A 23,300-nucleotide genomic window follows, 5' to 3' on the forward strand; every position below is an offset into this window, starting at 1 on the left:
CACTTACAGGAACATCTCCATTTTAACCCTCATTGAAACACTTCAATCACATAATTCTGGTCAATGAGCATGCTTTTATGCTATGAGACTAGAGTTGTGCTTTTCATATTCTAATGCAGAGAATTCCAAGTGCAGTAGTTGAACCAGCAGCATCAAGAGTATGGAGGAACTTGTTAAAATGCACATTCTTGGATTCCACCACAGACCTACTTACTAAGAAATTCTGGGGGACAGGTAGGAATTTCATGTTGATTCTGATGCTTGAGAAAGTAGAACTACTACTATAGTGTGTAGAGTATCTTGGTGTGCTTTGCTGTTTTATATTTGACATGTGTATATTTTGTAATGAGGCTTGACTACATTTTTGCTTCTTATATTCATGTGTGTCCTCCCTTTGTACTTGTTAATATCAAAAGGGTATATAACACACAATGCAATATACAAATGATGTGTTGTAGAATTGTGCATCTAAAACTTATCTTATTACCAATATCACCCCAATAAATTCAATAAACACACAAATACAAATTACTCTTCTGCTGATCATACTCAGTAGTTTGATAGAAAAATAGTTTTGGTACTCTTAGCAAAACAAAACAAAACAGTGTTAAGGTCCTGGCAATAAAATATAGTTGCTGAGATCCTGGAAACAAATAGTAAATGAAGAGAGAAACTTGTGTATCCTCTTGGGCAGTGGTCCCCAACCCCCAAGCCACAGACTAGTACCCGTCCATGGGCCATTTGGTACCGGTCCTCAGAGAAAGAATAAATAACTTACATTATTTTCATTTTATTTATATTTAAGTCTGAACGATGTTTTATTTTTAGAAAATGACCAGATTCCCTCTGTTACATCCATCTAAGACTCACTTTTGATGCTTGTCTTGGTCATGTGATACATTTATCTGTCCTACCCTTAAGACTGGTCCATGAAAATATTTTCTGACATTAAACCGGTCCATGGCCCAAAAAAGGTTGAGGACCACTGCTCTTGGGCATATATAGATGAGACTGACACCAGGTCAAGTCTTCAAATTGTTTGCTAAACTTCTCCTTTTCTTCTATGTTAAAGGGGCTATATATCATCAAGCTTAAACCTTGAAGATAGGGAAGTTAACTTGCCCTCAAGAAATTGAGCCACTTTTCCTATTTGTCTGCTAGCAAGCTGTTCTTGGTGATCTAGGCTCACCTTGCCATTCTGGTGTTAGAGGGATGTTTGCATTGCCTCAAAGGAATGTTGATTAACAGAACTTTATCTGAAACCTTGAACAATCTTCTTCATTCAACATTATAGGACTGATTCAATATTTCTCTTGCTTCTTTGTACCTTTTGGCATGGTGACTTTTTTCTTTCAATGAGTAAGAGATACATACTTTAAAGTGTATTTGTACAGTTTGAAACTGTTACTTGTTACTGATTTGATACAATGTCAAAAAATAATTGTGGCCGAATATGATCAGCTTCTGGGTAAAAGCTTCATGGGTCCTGGGTTGGTCATGTTCTGTTGGAGCTCCCTGTGATTTATGTATCTAGTAATTCCAATATTATGCATGTACCACCTCTGTATCCTAACCTTGTTCTGCCTTTCATGCAGTGAATCTGTAACATTTGTACCTTTGTTACTATGGAGATATTTCACATCACACCAAGGGATTGAATTTTGGTCCTACCTTTACCAACATGGGTATCTCACCTTGTATATGGAGTATGGTCTTTATTGATCCAAGTGTTTATTAATGCTCCTAATCCCTGACATGTTTAAAGGTATGAACTAGAATTTAGTGGTGTGGGAAAGTTAGAAAATGCCTTCTGAGGGGAAAACCAGATTCCAAAGTTTGGGAATGCTATTGTTCAGAACATGCTGTATCTAAGTCTGAATGTCACATGAAGATTGTTGAGATAAATAGGGGGACGTTTCCTAGATTGAATTAATCACTCTCATGGAAGAAGGTGTTGCAGACACGACAATGAGAGATTAGTTCAACTTGTGTAGTATTTCAGCAGTTGCTCAGTTAAAGGATAAGGCTGAAGTTACATTTAGAAGATAGGAGTGACAGTTTTGTTTCTTAATTTCAGGCTTTTGACTTCTTTAGAATAGTTAAATCTAAGCTTAGTACATAGCCACCAACACAGGAGTTTTGGTAAGAGTTAGGGGAAAGTCATTTTGTTTTGAAAGGATAATGAAGATGCCAATAGTTTTCAGAGACTTAAAATTTTTTGGTGTGGTGGATAGGGTATTATACATCTTGAATATGCTGCTCTTTAGCATGTAGCACTTCCACGTGTAGGGAAATCAAAAGGTAAAGAAGAGAGTTGCAGTATCTTACTTGGATACATGGTTTGGATTGAATTCATCATTGCTCTATGAGAAGAAATTCTGACTGCACAGTGAGTGGCTATGTACTATCTACCTGTTAAATTGCTATTGCAAATAAAAGATTAAAAGATTTTTTCAGTGACTTAGTGGCTGTTATTTCTTATAGATTTGTAATTGGTTCTCAAATTTACAGATCAGGTTTCTAGGTTATCCATGACTATGAAAACTTTCTTTGACATTCAGTGTATTCATTTTCTATTGTTTCTATATCAAATTACCATAAATTTAAGGCTTAAAACAATGTAAATTTATCTTATTACAATTCTGTAAGTCAGAAGTTTGAGATGGATGTCACTGGATTAAAATTAAGAAATTGGGGGAACTGAAAAGATGGCAGCGGAGTAGGCAGATGCACAGACGCCCAGCTCTCACCACGAAACTGGAATACTAATCAATTTAGGAAAAATCAGCATGAAAAACCAACTCTGAACTGCAAGAACAATTCTCAAAAACCAAGGAGCAAAGAAGAAGCCACAAAAAACCTGGTAGGGAGCACCTGAATCTCCCCTGCTTACAGGAATGGAGGGGAGGTGAGGCTGAGAGCCGAGAGGGGATCTCACACAAGGGAAAAGGGCAGAAACTACTGCTCACCGCCACTTGCCTGGCGACCACAAAGCGAGGTGTGTTGAAAAGACCAGCTTATCTCCCAAGTGGAAAGGACACAGAGAGGGACAGACTGTGAGGAGCTAGGAATGCAGGAGACGAACTAAAAAAGCTGACTCATCCATGCTGGAGGCGGCCATAGCTGGGGGAGGGACTGAACCTTTCACAAAACAGAGCTGAAGTGCTTCCAGATCAGAGATCTCCAGACATCTATCCAGCTCCAATGAGCGCAACAAGACACAGCAGAAAACAAGAAGTGGGGAGGAGGGGCAGTAACTCAGGTCTCCATGGAGATCTGAGATACACCTCCCCCTACTGAAGCTGAGAAAACACTCTGCTTGCAGTGAGTCTAGCTGGCTAAAGAGGCCTTCAGAGTCTCAGGTTACACCCACTGCATTCCTGGATACAGTTTCAAGGAAGCCCCCTGCTGAGATCAGTAAACAAGACTCACCTGTTAAGAAAACAGACAAATCAAGTCTTCAAAGCTGCCCAAATCCAAAAGTAGATTACAGATAACAGCTGATACCAACCCAAGAAGACCTAGAAATAACACAACTGAAAACTGGAGGCAGACAACACCAAGCCTAGACTCAACCAACTTTACAAATAAAACAAAAAAAAGAGGATGAGAAGACAAAGGAGTGCAATCCAAATGAAACCACAAGAGATACCTTCAAAAGATGAACTGAATGATATGGAAATAATCAAACTTCCAGATGTGGAGTTCAAAATAATGATTGTAAGGATGCTTAGGGATCTTAGAACAACAATGGATGGTCACTATGAACACCTAAATAAAGAAATAGCAAGTATAAAAAAGAATCAGTGGGAGATGACAAATACAATATCAGAAATAAATACCACAATGGAAGGAATTAAAAACAGGATAGATAGAGCTGAGGTTTGAATCAGCGAGTTGGAGGACAACTGGAAATGAAAGCATGAAAGCAGAGAAGAAAAGAGAAAAGAGACTCAAAAAGTCAAAGGAAACCCTTCGAGAGCTCTATGACAACATGAAGAGAAATAACATCCACATCATAAGGGTTCCTGAAGAATAAAAAAAAGAACAAGGGATAGAGACTTTGTTCAATCATATCATAGCTGAAAACTTCCCTAAATTAATGCAAGAGAAACTCTTACAAGTCCAAGAAGCATGGAGGACTCCATTAAAGAGAAACCCAAAGAAACCTACACCAAGACACATTATAATTAAAATACCAAAGCTAAGCGATAAAGAGAAAATATTAAAAGCTGCTAGAGAAAAAAAAGTTATCACCTACAAAGGAGCCCCCATAAGGATGACATCCGACTTCTCAACAGAAACACTTGAGGCCAGAAGGGAATGGCAAGAAATATTCAAAGTAATGCAGAACAAGAACCTATAACCAAGATTACTTTATCCAGCAAGGCTATCGTTTAAAATCGAAGGAGAAATAAAAAGCTTTCCAAACAAAAAACAACTCAAGGAATTCATTACAACCAAACCAATGCTGCAGGAAATGTTAAGGGGCCTGTTGTAAACAGATCAAAGTTGGAAAAGAATATAGCAAAAAAGGAATACACCTTTAAAGAAGAAAATGGCAATTAAAAACTTCATATCAATAATAATCTTAAACAAAAATGGATTAAATGATCCAATCAAAAGACATAGAATAGCTGCATGGATAAGAAAACAGGACCCATACATATGTCGTCTACAAGAGACACACCTTAGAACAAAAGATACACATAGATTGAAGGTAAAAGGATGAAAAAAAACATTTCATGCAAATGGAAATGAAAAAAAAAAGTTGAGGTAGCAATACTTATATCAGACAAGTTGGACTTTAAAACAAAGGATATAGTAAGAGATAAAGAAGGCCACTACATAATGATAAAGGGAGTAATCCAACAGGAAGATATAACTATTATATATATCTATGCACCTAATATAGGAGCACCCAAATATATAAAGCAGACTTTGATGGATTTAAAGGGCGAGATCAATAGCAATACTATAATAGTAGGGGATTTCAATACCCTACTAACATCACTAGATAGATCCTCAAGAAAGAAAATTAACAAAGAAACAGCAGACTTATTGGAAAAACTAGATCAACTCGATTTAATAGATATCTTCAGAACCTTTCACCCTAAAGCAGCAGAATATACATTCTTTTCAAGTGCTCATGGTACATTCTCTAGGATAGACCACAAGTTAGGCACAAAAGTTCTCTCAACAAGTTTAAGAAGACTGAAATCATATCAAGCACCTTCTCCGATCACAATGGCATGAAACTAGAAATGAACCACAACAGAAAAGCTCAAAAATTCTCAAACACATGGAAACTAAATAGCAGGTTGTTAAATAATGAATGGATTAAGAATGAGATCAGGCCCTGGCCGGTTGGGTCACTGGTAGAGCGTCGGCCTGGCGTGCAGAAGTACCGGGTTCGATTCCTGGCCAGGGCACACAGGAGAAGCGCCCATCTGCTTTTCCATCACTCTCCCTCTCCTTTTCTCTGTCTCTCTCTTCCCCTCCCACAGCCGAGGCTCCATTGTAGCAAAGATGGCCCGGGCGCTGGGGATGGCTTTTTGTCCTCTGCACCAGGTGCTAGAGTGGCTCTGGTTGCAACAGAGTGATGCCACAGAGGGGCAGAGCATCACCCCCTGGTGGGCAGAGCATCGCCTCCTGGTGGGCATGCTGGGTGGATCCTGGTCGGGCACATGCGGGAGTCTGTCTGACTGTCTCTCCCCGATTCCAGCTTCAGAAAAATACAAAAAAAAGAGTGAGATCAAAGAAGAAATAAAAAAATTCCTAGAAACGAATGACAATGAGCATACAACTCAAATTTATGGGACACAACAAAAGCTGTACTGAGAGGGAAGTTCATAGCACTACAGGCACACTTTAATAAGCTAGAAAAAGCTCAAATAAACAACTTAACCCTGCATCTAAAAGAATTAGAGAAAGAACAGCAAGTAAAGCCCAAATGTAGTAGAAGGAAGGAAATAAGAAAGATCAGAGCAGAAATAAATGACATAGAGGATAAAGAAACAATACAGAGGATCAATGAAACTAGGAGCTGGTTCTTTGAAAACGTAAACAAGATTGATGAACCTTTAACTACACTCACCAAGAAAAAGAGAGAGAGGACTCAAATAAATAAAATTAGAAATGAGAGAGGAGAAATAACAACTGACACAACAGAAATACAAAATATTCTAAGAAAATACTATGAAGAACCATATTCCAAAAAACTAGACAACCTAGATGAAATGGACAAATTCCTTGAAACATACAATCTTCCAAAAATAAATCTGGAAGAATCAGAAAACCTAAACAGACCGATTACAACAAAGGAGATCGAAACAGTTATCAAAAAACTCCCAACAAAGAAAAGTCTGGGGCCCGATGGCTTCACAATGGAATTCTACCAAATATTCAAAGAACTAACGCCTATCCTTCTCAAACTATTTCAAAAAATTCAAGAGGAAGGAAGACTTCCAAATTCCTTTTATGAGGCAAGCATAATTCTGATTCCAAAACCAGGCAAAAACAACACAAAGAAAGAAAATTATAGGCCAATATCTCTGATGAATATAGGTGCTAAAATCCTCAACAAAATATTAGCAAACCGGATTCAACAATATATCGAAAAAATCATACACCATGATCAAGTGAGATTTATTCTGGGGAGGCAAGGCTGGTACAATATTCGGAAATCAATCAATGTGTTTCATTACATAAACAAAAAGAAGCAGAAAAACCATATGATAATTTCAATAGATGCAGAAAAATTATTTGATAAAATCCAGCACCCATTCATGATCAAAACTCTCAGCAAAGTGGGAATACAGGGAACATACCTCAACATGATAAAAGCCATCTATGGGAAACTCACAGCCAACATCATACTCAATGGGCAAAAATTAAAAGCAATACCCTTAAGATCAGGAACAAGGCAGGGGTGCTCCCTTTCACCACTCTTATTTAACATAGTCCTGGAAGTCATAGCCACAGCAATCAGACAAGAAGAAGAAATAAAAGGCATTCAAGTTGGAAAAGAAGAAGTAAAACTATCATTATTTGCAGATGATATGATATTGTATATAGAAAACCCTAAAGTCTCAATCAAAAAACTACTGGACCTGATAAATAAATTCAGCAAAGTGGCAGGATATAAAATCAATACTCAGAAATAAGAGGCATTTTTATACACCAACAATGAACAGTCAGAAAGAGAAATTAATGAAACAATCCCCTTCACAATTACAACCAAAAAAATAAAGTACCTAGGAGTAAACTTAACCAAGGAGACTAAAGACTTGTACTTGGAAAATTACAAAGCATTGATAAAAGTAATCAAGGAAGATACAAACAAGTGGAAGCATATACCGTGCTCATGGTTAGGAAGAATAAACATCATTAAAATGTCTATATTACCCAAAGCAATCTATAAATTCAATGCAATACCAATTAAAATACCAATGACATACTTTAAAGATATAGAACACATATTCCAAAAGTTTATATGGAACCAAAAGAGAACATGAATAGCCTCAGCAATCTTAAAAAAGAAGAATAAGTGGGAGGTATCACACTTCCTGATATCAAGTTATACTACAAGGCCATCGCACTCAAAGCAGCCTGTTACTGGCATAAAAACAGGCATATAGATCAATGGAACAGAACAGAGAACCCAAAAATAAACCCACAGTTTTATGGACAACTGATATTTGACAAAGGAGGTAAGAAAATACAATGGAGTAAAGACAGCCTCTTTAACAAATAGTGTTGGGAAAATTGGAAAGCTACCTGCAGAAAAATGAAACTAGATCACCAGCTTACACCACTCACAAAAATAAACTCAAAATGGATAAAAGACTTAAATGTAGGACATGAAACCATAAGCATCTTAGAAGAAAACATAGGCAGTAAGCTATCGACATCTCTTGGAGCAATATATTTGCTGATTTTTCTCCACAGGGAAGTGAAATAAAAGACAGGATAAACAGATGGGACTATATCAAACTAAAAAGCTTTTGCACATCTAAAGACAACAAGAACAGAATAAAAAGACAAACTCACAATGGGAGAATATATTTGACAATACATCTGATAAGGGGTTAATAACCAAAATTTATAAAGAACTTGTAAATCAAGGAAGACAAACAACCCAATCCAAAAATGGGCAAAAGAGATGAATAGACACTTCTCCAAAGAGGACATACAGATGGCCAATAAGCATATGAGAAAATGCTCAACATCACTAATCATTAGAGAAATGCAAATTAAAACCACAATAAGATATTACCTCACACCAGCCAGAATGGCGCTCATCAACAAAACAACACAGAATAAGTGCTGGCAAGGATGTGGAGAAAAATGGAACCCTCCCGCACTGCTGGTGGGAATGCAGACTGGTGCAGCCACTGTGGAAAACAGTATGGACATTCCTCAAAAAACTGAAAATCGAACTGCCTTTTGACCCAGCTATTTCACTTTTAGGAATATACCCCAAGAACACCATAGAACGGCTCCATAAGGAGAAATGCACCCCCATGTTTGTGGCAACATTGTTCACAATAGCAAAGATCTGGAAACAGCCCAAGTGTCCGACAGAGGACGAGTGGATTAAAAGGCTTTGGTACATATATACTATGGAATACTACTCAGCCATATGAAATGATGACACTGGATCATTTACAATAACATGGGTGGACCTTGATAACATTATACGGAGTGAAATAAGTAAATCAGAACAAAAAAAACTAGGAACTATATGAATTTATACATAGAAGGGACATAAAAATGAGACTCAGAGATATGAACAAGAATGTGATGGCAACAGGAGTGGGGGTGGGGGAAGGGGGGAGGGGGCGAAGAAAGAGAGAGGGGTTGGGGGAGGGGAGGGGCACAAGGAAACCAGATAGAAGGTGAGAAAAGACAATTTAACTTTGGGGGAGGGGTACACAGCATAAGCAAATGTCAAAATAATCTAGAGATGTTTTCTCTCAACATATGTACCCTGATTTATCAATGTCACTGCATTAAATTTAATAAATAAATTTTAAAAAAATTAAGACATTGGCAGGGCTGCAGTCCTTTGCAGTTATCTAAGGAGACGATCTATTTCCTCACCTTTCCCGGCTTTTAGAAATTGTCCTTATTTATGGCTTCATTTCTCCATCTTCAATGCCAGTAATGTCAGGGTGAGTTGTCACACTGCTGTCTCTGATTCTCCTTCTTCCTTTCTCTTCCACTTTTAAGAACTACAGGGAGAGTTGGTTCACCTGCATAATCCAGGATTATTTCCCTATTTTAAAATAAGCTAGTTAGCAACTTTAATTGCCATTTGTCTTGTAGAATACATTCACAGTTTCCAAGAGCAAAATTGTGGATAATTTTGTGAGACCCTTATTCAGCCTGAACAGAACACTAAAAGTTAATGGATAACTGTCATAACAACAAACGCAGAATGATATGGGACTCAGATCCCTGGGAAATGGTTTTGATCACTCTGCCAGGTGAAGAGTTCATATCCTCTGAGGTTTTATACAGGAGTGAGGAAAATTTTAATTGCTAATTGAAGAACACAGATTTTTCAGCCAATTACAGAAATATGAGCTACAGTAGCTGAATAGTTTCTCAATGTTTATTGTATGCATATGTCTATTTCTATATATTTACCATTCACTTTTTCTCTATTCCTTCTTATTTTTTTATTTTTACTCTATTGTGTTGATATGGTTTCAAGTGTCCCACTCAATAAAACAACCCTCAGCTCCTCGCATCATGCCCCCCATGCCCCATGCAAAGCCTTTTTCCATTCCCTTTTCAACCCCTTTGGTCCCCTTCCCTACCTCCATCACCCTTTTCTCTCTGAGAATTGCTACTCTGTTGTCTGTATCTATGTGTTATGTATATATAATTTAGCTAAACATTTCACCTTCTTTGATCCTGTCACATCTTCCCCCTTCCCTCTGACAGTTGTGCATCTGTTCCCTATAATTCTGTCTCTGTTTCTATTTTGTTCCTCTGTTCATTAGATTCCATATATAAGTGAGATAATGTATTTCTCATTCTCTGCCTGACTTATTTCATTTACCATAATAATCTCAAGGTCCATCCATGCCTATACAAAAGATAATATTTCCTTCTTTTTCACAGCCACATAGTATTCCTTTGTGTATATGTACCACGGCTTTTTATCCACTCATTTTCTGATGGACACTTGGGCTGTTTCCAGATCTTTGTTTCAGTGAAGTAATCAGTGCTTCAGTGAACATGGGGGTACTTATTTTGAAATAGAGTTTTGGGATTCATAAGATATACTCCTCAAAGTGGGATAGACCAATAAATAAGGCAAATCCATTTTTAATTTTTTTGAGGGAATGCCATAATGTTTTCCACAGTGGCTGTACCAGTCTGCATTCCCACCATCAGTGCAGGAGGGTTCCTTTTCCTCCACATCCTCGCCAGCACTTATTATGTGTTGTTTTGTTGATGAGTGCCATTCTAACCGGTGTGAGGTGATATCTCATTGTGGATTTAATTTGCATTTCTCTAATGATTAATGATGTTGAGCATTTTTTCATATGCCTGTATGTCCTCTTTGGAGAAGCATCTATTCAGGTCCTTTGTTCATTTTTAAACTGGATTATTTACTATACTGGTGTTGTGTTATATAAGTTCTTTATAAAATTCAGTTATTAAATTTCTTATAAGAAATATTGGCAAATATGTTCTCCTACTAAGTGGGTTGTCTTTTTATTTTGTTAATGGTGTCTTTTGTTGTGCAAAAGCTTTATCTTTTTAGTTTTATATAGTCCCATTAATTTTTTTTTCTTTATTTTATTTGACCTTAGAGATATAGCAGCAAAAAGTTTGCTGTGAGAGATATCTGTCTGCTGCCTGCTTTCTTCCAAGATTTTTATGGTTTTATTACCTGCATTTAAATGTTTCATCCATTTTAAGTTTGTTTTTGTGAATGGTGTAAGTTAGTAATCTAGTTTCATTATTTTTTATGTACTTGTCCAATTTTTTCAACACCATTTATTAGAGAGACTGTCTTTACTCCATTGTATTCTCTTATCTCCTTTGTCAAATATAAATTGACCATAAAGACGTGGGCTCATTTCTGGGTTCTCTGTTCTGTTCCATTGATCTGTATGCCTGTTCTTATGCCAGTACCAAGATGTTTTGAGTACAATGGCCTTGTAGTATAACTTGATATCAGGAAGTGTGATACCTCCCACTTTATTCTTCATTTTCAAGATTGCTGAGGCTAGTCAGATTCTTTTTTGGTTCCATATAAATTTTTAGAATATTTGTTCTAGATTCTTGAAGTATGCCTCTGATAGTTTAATAGGAATTGCATTGAATCTGTAGATTGCTTTGGGTAGTATAAACATTTTAATAACATTAATTTTTCCTATCCTTGAAAATGATATATGATCCACTTGTTTGTACCTTCCCTCCATTTATTTTTTAAATGTCTTATAATTTTCCTACTACAACTTTTTTACCTCCTTGGTTAAATTTATTTTTTGTTCTTGCAATAGTGAAGGAGAGTGTTTCCTTAATTTTTTAATGAAAGTTTTAGTGTAGAAAAGTGCCACAGGTTTCTGAATGTTAATTTTATATACTGCCACACTGCCGAATCTATTCATCATGTCTAGTAATTTTTTAGCTGAATCTTTAGAGTTTTCTATGTACACTACCATGTCATCAGTAAATAATGACAGTTTTACTTTTTTTTCCAATTTAGATGCCTTTTTTCTTTAAGTGAGAGGCCAGGAGACAGAGAGAGACTTTCGCATGGGCCCCAACTGGAATCCACCCAGCAAGCCCCCTACCAGGCGATGCTCTGCCTGGCTGGGCCACTGCTCCATAGCTCAGCAGCCAAGCTATTTTAGGGTCATGGAGCCATCTTCAGAGCCTGGGGCCAGCTTTGCTCAAACAATTCTAGCCATGACTGCATCAGGAGAAGAGAAAGATAAATATAGGAGGGTTGGAAAAGCAGATGATTGCTTCTTCTCTTTGTCATGATTGGGAATCAAACCCAGGTTTTCTACACACCGGGCTGATGCTCTACCGGTGAGCCAACAGGCCAGGACCTTTGATTGCCTTTTATTTCTTCTTCTTGTCTGATTTGTGTGGCTAGGGCTTCTAATACTATTTTGAGTAAGAGTCCTGAAAGGGGAAATCCTTGTCTTGTTCCTTATCTTAAAAGGATTGCTTTTAATTTTTGACCATTGAATATGATGTTGACTGTCGGTTTGTCATACATCACCTTTATTATGGTGAGGGATGTTCCCTGTATTCTCACTTTGCTGAGAATTTTGATCATAAATACGTGCTAAATTTTATAGCATGCTTTTCCTGCATCTATTAATATAATCATATGATTTTTATCCTTCCTTTTGTTTGTGCAGTGTATCACATTTATTGATTTGCAAATATTGTACCAGCCTTGCCTCCCCAGAATAAATTTCTATTTGATCATGATGTATGATCTTTTTAATGTATTGCCAATATTTTGTTGAGGATTTTAGCATCTATATTAATCAGGGATATTGGCCTATAGTTTTCTTTCTTTGTAGTGTTTTTACCTGGTTTTGGAATTAGAATAATATTTATCTCATAAAATGAGCTTGGAAATCTTCCCCCCTCTTGAATTTTTTGAAATAGCTTCAGAAAGATAGTTGTCAGTTCTTGTTTGAATTTTTGGTAAAATGTGTTTGTGTTTGTGAAGCCATCTGGTCCAGGACTTCTGATTCCTGGGAGCTTTTTGACAACTGTTTCAACTTCATTTGTTATAATCAGTCTGCTCAGTTTTTCCCATTTTTTCGAAAAACAGTTTTGGAATATTGTATATTTCTGGGAATTTATCCATTTAGCTCAGATTGTCCAAGTTTATGGCATCTAGATCTTCATAGTATTTTCTTACAATCCTTTGTATTTCTGCAGTGTTAATTATTACTTTTCCTCTTTCATTTTTATTTTATTTACCACATTTTTTTTGCTCCATAAGATGCATCTGACAGTAAGACACACCTAGGGTTTTAAGAAGGAAAATAAGAAAAAAATATTCTGAACCAAATGGTGTGTTAAAATATTTAATAAAATACCATATTTTTCACTCCATAAAATGCCTGGGCATTTTCCCCTCCACCTTTGGCAGAAAAATGTGCGTCTTTTGGAGTGAAAAATATGGTATTTAGTTCCTGTCTTCTTTTTTTCTTGATGAGTCTGGTTAAACATTTCTGACCTTGTTTACCTTTACAAAGATGCAGCTCTTGGTTTCATTGGTCTTTTGTATTGTTTTTTAAATCTCTATGTCATTTATTTCCATGCTGATCTTTATTATTTCCTTCTACCTCCTCAGGGCTTTACTTGTTCTTTTTCTAGTTCTTTTAGGAGCAGGGCTAGGTTGTTTATTTGAGCTTTTTCTTGCCTCTTAAGTTATGCCTGTAAAGCTATGTACTTCCCTCTTAGGACTGGTTTTATTGTGACACATAGATTTTTGGTTGTTGTATGTTTATTTTGATCAAGGAAATATTTTATTTCTTCTTTGAACTCATTGTTAACCCATTTTATTAGTAACATGCTATTTAGTCTCCAGATGTTTGAATGTTTTCAGTTTTCTATTATAGTTGATGTCTAGTTTTAGGCCATGTGGTCAGAGAACATGTTTGATGTGATTTCAATCTTATGTTTATTGAGGCTTGTTTTGTGTCTTAACATGTGGTCTGTCCTAGAAAGTGTACCATGAACACTTGAAAATAATATATATTCTTCTGCTTTAGGGTGAAATTTTCTAAAGATATCAATTAAATACAGTTGATTTAGTGTGTCATTTAAGGCCACTGTTTCTTTGTTGATTTTCTCTTTGGAGGATCTATCAATTGATGTTAATAGGGTGTTAAAATTCTCTGCTATTATTATATTGCTGTTGATCTCTCCTTTATGTTCATCAAAATCTGCTTTATATATTTAGGTGCTCAATTATTGGGTGCATAAATATTTACAATAATTATAGCCTATTGTCTTTGGTCTCTTATTATAGCCTTTGCTTTAAAGGTTATTATGTCAGATATAAGTATTTCTACCCCAGCTTTTCTTTTTATCTCCATTTGAGTAGAATAAATTTTCCATCCTTTCACTTGCAGTCTATGTGTATCTTTTGTTCTGAGGTGGTTTTGTTGTAGACAGCTTATGTACAGGTCTTGTTTTTTATCCACATAGATTCCCTTTGTCTTTTGACTGGAGCATTTAATCCATTTACATTTAAAGTTATTATTGATATGTACTTATTTATTGCTGTTTTATTCTTTAAACCTACAATCCTCTTTCTCTTGATTTTTTCCTTTTTTTCTTTTTTTTTTTCAACAGCAGGCCCCTTAACATTTCTTGCACTACTGGTTTGGTAGTAATAAATTCCTTGAGTTTTTTTTTTTAATCTGAAAAGCTTTTTATTTCTCCTTCAATTTTGAATGGTAGCCTTGATGGATAAAGTAGTCTTGGTTGTTGGTTCTTGTTTTGCATCACTTTGAATATTTCTTGCCAATCCCTTCTGGCCTCAAGTATTTCTGTTGGAAAGTCAGATATCATTCTGATGGGGGCTCCTCCGTAGGTAATTAACAGCTTTTCTCTTGCAACTTTTAATATTCTGCTGTCATCTCTAAGCAGAAGGAAGCAGATCTTCATACACAGATTTTCACCTCCCAAACTACTCAGGCACAGAAAACACAGACACAAACAACAAAGAGAGCAGTATCTCCCAAGAGGTAGTTCACAACAGGTTGAAAACAGTGGCTGATGCCAACCAAAGAAGACCTAGAACAACAACAAAAACCAGTAGGGAGTGGCAGACCATACTAATGATAAACTCAGCTAGTTACACAAGCAGAATGCTGAAAGGAGGAGTCCAGCAGGCATTAGACACTGAGGAAAATAAATGTGCCTGACAGGATAGACACTGCATAATGTTCAACCCTTAGAACCAACTAGCATGAAAAGATAACCCTACCTACATAAGGGCCAACTGCTTTCAATATTCACATACAACAGGAGGGTAAATACTACCCTCAAGAAACACTCTTTGAGCAAGAAACTCAGGTGGCCTGGAGGTCAGTACCACTGAGCCCATCTTCCTCATAAAGTGTTAATCCAAATTCGGAGGGACCTGAATTTTGGAAGACAGGAGCAAAGTCCGTCAATTACACATTAAAGCTTTATTGTCTAGCTTGGCCAAGCGGCGGGAACTCCGACAGAAATTTGACAGAGAGCGCGCTGGCCCTTTGTTCTACTTAGTTTTTATAGTTTTGTAAGTGGGAAGTATAGAAGTAAAAATTGCAATTAGGAGCCCCTTATTGCTATTGGTTATAGTCATATGTCCTTTAACATGATAAGACCACGTTCAATTTGCAAACCATACATTATTTTGGAGAAAACAAAATTTACAAGTCAACACAATGGTAGAAAGATATCTCTTTACATATTAAAAGACCTTCCTATATTTTCTAGTGTTTATCTGCCATTTCTCTGTCCAGAGTCAGACGTATTAACCACATGCATTTACATAAGAGAGGTAGTTTCCGTGGGGACAAATGCCCGCAAATGGCTCATAGTTATAAGAAAAGGTTTATTTTGGCTTTTCTTTTCCTGCACCTGGCTAGCCATTCACTCCTTTCCCCACAGGTGTGGTGGAATGTCAGGGAGTCTATGCTTTCCTTCCCTTTTCATTTACAATACAATGGCAAGAGCCATCCTGGTTATGCCAATCACACAGTACAGAGACTATTCTCACAATTTCTCTGCACATCTTAACCCAAATTAATAAAATGTTCTCCAAGCCTCCTAAAATATTAATATTAATTCTGTAGCCTTTTGGTACTTTACGACATCTGCAGGTGAAATGGCTCAGTGGCTCCTCAAAAGAAGCTCCAACAAATTTTGAAGTCAGAGCAGAACTACCTATTATACAGACAAAACAAGCAGACAAAGAAAAATGACCAAGATGAATCAACAAGAAAAATCCCCAGAATAAGAACTAAGTGAAATGAAAGCAACAAAACTACCAGATGCAGAGTTTAAAATAATGTTTATTAGGATGCTCAAGGATATTAGAGCAAAAACAGATGATCACAATGAGAACTTAAACAAAGAGATAGCAAGCATCAAAAAAGACATTAAAATCATAAAAAAAGAACCAGTCAGAAATGACAATACAATATCAGAAATGAAGACTGCCTTAGAAGGAATCAACAGCAAGCTGGATAAAGCAGAGGACTGAATAAGCAATTTGAAGTACAAGATAAATAAAAACACAGAAGCAGAGTAGATAAAAAGAAAAAAGAGGCTCAAAAAGACTGATGAAACTCTGAGAAAACTATTTGACAACATGAAGAGAAAAATATCTGCACCATAAGGGTTCCTGAAAGGGAAGAGAACAAACAAGATATAGAGAACCTGTCTGAAGAAATCATAGCTAAAAATCTCCCTAAACTGATGCAGGAAAAATTCACACAATTTCAAGAAACACAGAGGGTCCCATTAAAGATTAACCCAAGGAGGCTTACACTAAGACATACCTTAATTAAAATACCAAAGTTAAGAGACATTCTTTGTTTATCATTAGTATGGCCTGCCACTCCCTACTGGTTTTTTTTATTGTTGTTCTAGGTCTTTTTAGGTTGGCATCAGCCATTGCTTTTAACCTGTTGTGGGCTATCTCTTTGGAGATACTGCTCTCTTTGTTGTTTGCGTCTGTGTTTTCTGTACCTGAGTAGTTTGGGAGGTGAAAATCTGTGTATGAAGATCTGCTTCCTCCTGCTTAGAGATGACAGAAGCTCTGTAAAAGCCTCAAGCTCTGTGTCATTAACCTCCACTTTTCAGCTGCTCCACCTTTTCTTGTAGCTGTCTGGTCTTCCCCCAGAGTTTTCTGTAGAAAGACTGTAGTGTGACCTCAGACTGAGCTCATCTCACCAATCTCTCTACAGGTTGCAAGCTTGGTAGGTTAGGGCAGTGGAGGTTGGGAATACAACCTTAGTGGGACCCTCTACTTCCAGAGTACTTTGGTCAGGAGCACAGTATGGGGAAGTGGCTCTTACTTCAAAGCCTAAACTTTCAGATACTGCTAGATATTCCATTTCTATTTCTCCCCAGTGGTGAGCAGCAGGTTCATATTGGGTGGGACTTATAGTCCCACCTGCAGAAGTTTTTCTAGCTGGTAAGCCCATGCTATTAGGAAGGAAGGCTGTGAGTCTTCTCCTGGGGTTGACTGTACTCCCCCAAATTATGGCTAAGCCCTTTGACTGGACCCAACAATAGGCTCCAGGAGACCCACACTTTAAATATTTGTGCTTCAAGCCTCTCTCCCTTTCTCTCTGTGAAACCTAGCCTTGTGGGAGAAGATATCGAGGACTCAGGCAAACCAACTGTGAAGCTCCACCTTGTCAAATGTGTGCATGTGTCACTTTGCCAGTGCTGACACAGAAAGTAGAACTAGCCTCAGCTGAACCCAGTCTCTGATGAGCCTTGCCTTAGGACATGTCACCAGCAAGGGTCATTAGGTCCTGAATTATTTATCTCTGCAGCTGGCCACTAGATGTGTGAGACCTAGGCCTCCCTGGAGGGAACCTGGTGCATACCAGTGCTGGATACTGCCTGTGACTGGCCCACAGTGACCTTCTTGGATCTACCAGGAATCCAGAGTTTGTGACTTCCCCTGATGGGCCCAGGTGCACATGGAAATATCAAGCAACACTCCTAGGCTGGCTTTTATTCACACTAGGCCTGGGAGAAGGTCAGTAAATGGCTCAATGAGACAACATCCTGCAGCCTCTGTCTGCTGGTGGCTTGTTGGGCTTGGTCACTAAAAAAACCTCTGATAGAGTCTAGATCCTGTGGCAATTCAGAGATTAGGAAGGGTGATGGTAGTTGCTCCCACCACATTGCCCCAGGTATCAGTCTGTCCAGAATTTTTTCACAGACTTCAATAGGCTCTGGCCATGAAAAGTCCAGTGAGTGTGGCCTCTGAAACCCATAGATGTAGCCTAACTTCAGTCTGGACATTTCCACTGAATTTCCCCTGAAGCAGAAACATCAGTCTTATTCTTCATACAGTGTGAGTGAAAGCTCTCACCTCAGTATCAAAAAACTGAGTTTCTGATGAACTACCTGCTTCCTATTTTACTTCTCAGAACAACCTAATCTGCATAGGGTGGGGTAAGAAAAACTGAAAGGTGGAGCAGTTGCTTTTCCCGAGGCTGATGCTGCACAGAAGGGACTGCTTCACCTAAAAAAGATGATGACTGCAGATCTAAAAAATGAGTTAACATATGGGTTCCAGTCGATGTCCTCCACAATATCTCTCCCTGAACTACCATCTTCATACTCTGCTCAAGCAACTGCAATCTTTTCAACCCTTCGTCCATCAGAGTCCCGGGTAAGTAGGTGTGAAAGAGAGTTTTTGTGTTGGCCCTTTAAGACAGTGATTGGATCTCTGAGAGTTCCTGTCTCTTGCAGATAGAAATCTAGCCTCTTTTCACTACCAAATGCTATGTTGCCATCTTCCTTTAGGCTCTGATGCTCTAGGCTAGGGTACCCAGACTAGGGCTAACAACCCTCCCTTCTTAGAGCAAACTTCTCCACAGCTGACTGTCTGTCGAGATCCTTAGCCACTACACGCTCCTGGGAGCAGGACAGCCCTTTTTGCATCTCTGACCTTCCTACAAGTCTCTGTGTGACTTCTTATTTATAAACCGCTCTTAAGTTACTCTGATTTTTTTTTTCAAGATGATTGTTCTTAAATTTAGTTGTAATCTAATTTGTTTCTGGGAGGTAGCAGTTGGAACATCTGCCTACATGCATATTGGAATCTCGAGAGTATTCTTTACTTAAATTCAACTCATTGTAAATGTTAACCACATCTACAAAATCCTTTCACACCTATGTTGTTGTTTTGTTAAATAACTGGGGCTTTTAGCTCACCCAGATGAAACATAAAAGTAAATACCACATGTGTTATGTAAATCCACAAACTCAGTATGCCTAAGAAAAGTATGGGTGAATTTCCAAGATGACAGTAGAATAGATAGAAGTTACACTAATCTCTTGCCAGGACAAAACTGGAATGACAACTAAATTGTAAAACAGTCAACTTGAATAACCAAGTGAAGACTAGTTGAATAAAACTCTTGCAATTAAGATATACAAAAGAAGCCACATCAAGATTGCCTTATGAAATTATACTGTGTGCACCCTGATGACTCTCTGAGACCTTGTGCTATTTTAAAGGCTCACATGCCTCAGGCAGGTGGTGGCTGGCCTTAGTGTACCCTGAGACTTTTGCTGAGTAGCTACAGACTGAGCACTGGTGTTGAGTTTGAATCTATATTATCCCGGTAAACATCACTTGCTCTTTCCTGGTGACTCTTTGAGAACCCACATTTTGCAAGTAGCAGAATGCTAGAGGTTCTTCTATTGATTAAGGTTAACATGAAACAGGCAGGCAAAGGTGGATATTAGGGTGCCTTGACCTTTTGCTGACCTGACCCAAGGCTTGGTATTGCTGGAAGTTGGCCTTGGTATGAAGCTTGGCCTTCCCCAAAACACTGAGGCCAACCAGAGGTAGCCACAAACTGTGTATTGCTTTGTAGCTCTTAATAGGTAGCCCAGGGCTGGTCACAGGCAATATATGAAATTAATCTGAGTCTCTCCCAACAGGCTTAAGAACCAACAAAGTTGGTGGTGGATTCAGAATACAACATGACGAGACACAATTAACTCCACAAACAGCACACTAAAAGGGAAATCTCAACAGGGACCAGACCGTACTGGAAAAAAAATCCACTTTTGGGGATCAGCACCTGCACAGTAGCTTGTACACTATAGTCAGGGTTAATCCTCCTAGTCATCTAGCCTGAGGGTCAACACCACCCATAGACAGGCCAATAGCAATCAAGACAAATACAACAGGAGGGCTCACACAACTCACACAAGGGACATACTCTGAGTACCTAACTCAGGTGATTGAGAAGAATGTGCCTGAGCCACACAGGATACCTTCTGAATAAGGCCACCTTACCAAGACTGAAAGATAATGCATATATATCTAATACACAGAAAGAAATACAGAGAGACAGCTCAAATAAGAAGACAAATAAACATGTCCTAAATAAAAGAAGAAAGATTCACTGAAAAAAAATTAAATGAATTAGAAGCAAGCAATCTAACAATAGTTCAAAACAATTGTTATAAAGATGCTCAAGGAATTAAGGGAAAGAATGGATAAACTAAGTGAGAATGCAAACAATGAGATAATAAGTATAAAATATAATATAAGAAACATAAAAATATCAGAAATAAAGGTCATACTACCTGAAATGAAGCATATACTAGAAGGTATCGACCAGCAGTTTATTGAAACAGTAACTTGGAAGACAAAAAATGGCAGAAAACTTCCAATCAGAGTAGCAGAAAGAAAAGTAAAGAATTAAAAGAATGAGGCTAGTTTAAGGGACCTCTGTAACAATATGAAACTTAACAATATCTGAAACATAGGTGAACCAGGAGGAAGAGAGAGAGAACAGGGATTGACAACCAATTTAAAGAAATAATGATGGAAAACTTCACTTAACTTTTGAAGGGAAATGACTCACAGAAATCCAGGAAGCAGAGTCCCAAATAAGATGAACCCAAAGAGGTTACACACATCATAATTAAAACACCAAAGTTTAAAGACAAAGAGAAAATCTTAAAAGCAGTTAAGAAAAAAGCAGTTAGTTACCTACAAGGGAGCTCCCTTAAGACTGTCAACTAATTCTCAACAGAAACACTTCAGTCTTATCAGGCAGTGGTGCAGTGGATAGAGCATCAGACTGGGATGCAAAGGATCCAGGTTTGAAATCCTGAGGTCACCGCCTTGAGCACAGGCTCACCAGCTTGAGCACAGGGTCACTGGCTTGAGCGTGGGATCATAAACATGACCTCATGTGGCTGATTTGAACCCAAAGGTCACTGGCTTGAAGCCCAAGGCCACTGGTTTGAGCAAGGGGTCACTTACTCTGCTGTAGCCCCTCAGTCAAGGCACATATGAAAAAGCAATCAATAAACAACTGAGGTGCTGCAACAAGGAATTGATGCTTCTCATCTCTTTAACTTCCTGTCTGACTGTCTCTATCTGTGTCTCTTTCTGTCTCTCTGTCTCTGTCACAAAAAAACTCCACTTCAGGCTGGAAAGGATGGGTAATAATATTCAAAGTGACGAAAAGCAAGAGCCTATAACTAAGAATGCTGGAATTAGCAAGACTACCGTTTAAATTTAAAGGAGAAAAAGAGCTTCCCAGATGAGAAAAATCTAAAGAAATTTATCACAACCGAACCAGTAATACAAGAAATATTAAAGGGACTTATTTAAAAAAAAGAAATAAAAAAGAGGAACATTGTTAAAAACAATAAAATGGCAATAATTACATACCTATCAATAGTCACTTTAAATGGAAATAGCTTAAATACTTCAATAAAAAGACATATGGTAGCTGAGTGGATAAGAAAACAGGACTCATAGATGTACTTTCTACAACAGACCTGCAACTTTGCACCACTGGATCCAGAGACATGCTGCCACCAGGAAGGTAGCAGGTGCCCTGCAAGTTGCAAGCACATCTGTCTGCAGTGGGAGAGTTTCTCCAGCATCTGGGAGTTGGTAAGGGGTCCAACTGCTGGCCTTGGAAGTTTCTACTTCAGATGGAAAGACATCCACACTGAAAGTAAAGGAATGAAAAAAGATATTTCATGCAACTGTAAAGAAAAAATCAGCTGAGGTAGCAATACTCATGTAAAAAAATAGACTTTAAAGCAAAGGCCATAATAAAAGACAGACAAAAAAGAACATTATATGTAATGATAAAAGGGCAGTCTAACAAGATGTATTCCTTATTAATATTTATGGACCCAACATAGTAGCATTTAAATATATGAAACAAATAATGATGAAAATAAAAGAGAGATTGAAAGTAATACAGTCATATTAGGAGACTTTTACATCCATTGACATCAATTGATATTTCTTCTCAACAGAAAACCAACAAGAAAAGAGTGACCTTAAATGACTCAGTAGATAAGATAGGGCATTTCACCTCAAAGCTGCAGCATGTACATTTTTTTCAACTTCACAATGAACATTTTCCAGGATAGACCACATGTTAGGACACAGAACAATCCTCGATAAATTTTAGAAAATTGAGATCATATCAAACGTCTCTGACCACAAAGATATAAAACTAGAAATCAATTACAAAAAAAATGAAAATACACAAAGAGTTGAAGGCAAATTAACATGTTCTTAAACAATAAATGGGTTATTAAATCAAGGAAAAATATAAAGAAATACTTTGATACAAATTAAAAGAAAAAATAGTATCTGTGGGACACAGTGACAAGAGTTCTAAAATGAAAACTCATAGTGTTATAGGTCTACCTCAAAAAAAAAAAATCTTCCAAAAAATATAACTTTGTATCTAAAGAAACTAAAAAATACAAAAGTATACAAAACTCAAGTTAGTAGGAAGGAAATAATAAAGATCAGATCAAAACTAAACAAAATTGAGCCTAAAAAGACAACACAAAAGGTCAATTAAAACAAGTTTATTCTTTAAAAAGTAAAAAGACTGATAAATATTTAGCCAGATTCATCAAGAAAAAAAAAAGAGAGAACACAAGTAAATAAAATCAGAAATGAAAGAGAAGTACCAGCAGATACCACATAAGTACAAAGGAGTATATGAAAATATTATGGCAACTACATGCCAACAAACTGGACAAAGTAGAAGAAATAGATACATTTCTAGAAACATGTAATTTCCAAAAACTGAATTAAGTAGAAACAGAAAAATTGAACAGATTTTGTTAGCTGAACAATTACAACTAACAAGGCTGTGGGGGGACTTAACATGGAGCAATACACAACAGAGTTTTCGAGGTTCCTGAAACTCGAGCAAGTACAGTTCCAAGGTCGCTGCAACTTCACACCACTGGGTCCCGAGACATGCTGCCACCAGGAAGGTAGCAGGCGCCCTGCAAGTTGCAAGCGCATCTGTCTGCCCTGGGAGAGTTTCTCCAGCATCTGGGAGTTGGCAAGGGGTCCAACTGCTGGCCTTGAAAGTTTCTCTTGTAGCCACCATCAAAAAGAGACCTTAAGAATCTTGGCACCTCTGAAAGAAAAAGATAACAATTGAAAGAGACAAGTGGGCATCCCCTGGACAGCCCTGAGCTTGCAGTGACAATAGTTTCTGACACTGTCATCAAAGCAAGTTGAACTTTTTAAA

This window comes from Saccopteryx bilineata, chromosome X (genome assembly GCF_036850765.1).
Source record: "Saccopteryx bilineata isolate mSacBil1 chromosome X, mSacBil1_pri_phased_curated, whole genome shotgun sequence".
Lineage (NCBI taxonomy): Eukaryota > Metazoa > Chordata > Mammalia > Chiroptera > Emballonuridae > Saccopteryx > Saccopteryx bilineata.